Source organism: Schistocerca gregaria, chromosome 7 (assembly GCF_023897955.1).
Source record: "Schistocerca gregaria isolate iqSchGreg1 chromosome 7, iqSchGreg1.2, whole genome shotgun sequence".
Lineage (NCBI taxonomy): Eukaryota > Metazoa > Arthropoda > Insecta > Orthoptera > Acrididae > Schistocerca > Schistocerca gregaria.
Genome location: NC_064926.1, coordinates 393730909 through 393733022, shown reverse-complemented (window position 1 = coordinate 393733022; position 2114 = coordinate 393730909).

Genomic DNA, 2114 nt, shown 5'->3' with positions numbered 1-2114 from the left:
CCGTCTTCATCATCATCATTTCACACTCATCGACGCTCAAGTAGCCGAAGAAAGCAAAGAGAGCTTCACTCCAAGTTTAAACGCAGCCACAACCTCTCAGACAAGCAGAAGCTAAACGATGTCAAAGTTAGCGTAAGGATGGCTATGCGTGAAGCGTTCAGTGAATTCGAAAGTAAAATTCTATGTACTGACTTGACAGAAAATCCTAGGAAGTTCTGGTCTTACGTTAAATCAGTAAGTGGCTCGAAACAGCATATCCAGACACTCCGGGATGATGATGGCATTGAAACAGAGGATGATACGCGTAAAGCTGAAATACTAAATTCCTTTTTCCAAAGCCGTTTCACAGAGGAAGACCGCACTGCAGTTCCTTCTCTAAATCCTCGCACAAACGAAAAAATAGCTGACATCGAAATAAGTGTTCAAGGAATAGAAAAGCAACTGGAATCACTCAACAGAGGAAAGTCCATTGGACCTGACGGGATACCAATTTGATTTTACACAGAGTATGAGAAAGAACTTGCCCCCCTTCTAACAGCCGTGTACCGCAAGTCTCTAGAGGAACGGAAGGTTCCAAATGATTGGAAAAGAGCACAGGTAGTCCCAGTCTTCAAGAAGGGTCGTCGAGCAGATGCGCAAAACTATAGACCTATATCTCTGACGTCGATCTGTTGTAGAATTTTAGAAAATGTTTTTTGCTCGAGTATCATGTCGTTTTTGGAAACCCAGAACCTTCTCTGTAGGAATCAACATGGATTCCGGAAACAGCGATCGTGTGAGTCCCAACTCGCTTTATGTGTGCATGAGACCCAGAAAATATTAGATACAGGCTCCCAGGTAGATGCTATTTTTCTTGACTTCCGGAATGCGTTCGATACAGTTCCGCACTGTCGCCTGATAAACAAAGTAAGAGCCTACGGAATATTAGACCAGCTGTGTGGCTGGGTTGAACAGTTTTTAGCAAACAGAACACAGCATGTTGTTATCAATGGAGAGACGTCTTTAGACGTTAAAGTAACCTCTGGTGTGCCACGTGGGAGAGTTATGGGACCATTGCTTTTCACAATATATATAAATGACCTAGTAGATAGTGTCGGAAGTTCCATGCGGCTTTTCGCTGATGATGCTGTAATATACAGAGAAGTTGCAGCATTAGAAAATTGTAGCGAAATGCAGGAAGATCTGCAGCGGATAGGCACTTGGTGCAGGGAGTGGCAACTGACCCTTAACATAGACAAATGTAATGTATTGCGAATACATAGAAAGAAGGATCCTTTATTGTATGATTATATGATAGCGGAACAAACACTGGTAGCAGTTACTTCTGTAAAATATCTGGGAGTCTGCGTGCGGAACGATTTGAAGTGGAATGATCATATAAAATTAATTCTTGGTAAGGCGGGTACCAGGTTTAGATTCATTGGGAGAGTCCTTAGAAAATGTAGTCCATCAACAATGGAGGTGGCTTACAAAACACTCGTTCGACCTATACTTGTGTATTGCTCATCAGTGTGGGATCCGTATCAGATCGGGTTGACGGAGGAGATAGAGAAGATCCAAAGAAGAGCAGCGCGTTTCGTCACAGGGCTATTTGGTAACCGTGATAGCGTTACGAAGATGTTTAACAAACTCAAGTGGCAAACTCTGCAAGAGAGGCGCTCTGCATCGAGGTGTAGCTTGCTCGCCAGGTTTCAAGAGGGTGCGTTTCTGGATGAGGTATCGAATATATTGCTTCCCCCTACTTATACCTCCCGAGGAGATCACGAATGTAAAATTAGAGAGATTAGAGCGCGCACGGAGGCTTTCAGACAGTCGTTCTTCCCGCGTACCATACGAGATGGAACAGGAAAGAGAGGTAATGACAGTGGCACGTAAAGTGACCTCCGCCACACACCATTGGGTGCCTTGCGGAGTATAAATGTAGATGTAGATGTAGAAGATGCATCACCTCAAAAGCACCAGATGATCAGTCCACCCGCCGGGAGGCCCACGCCAAAAGACATTCCATTTCAAATAAATCCGTAGCTCTCTCAAAATGCAAATACTGTAAAAAGTTACTAAACACTCATTCGGGAAATTCGAGTAAGTTACGACATGTTAGTGAATTTGACCAG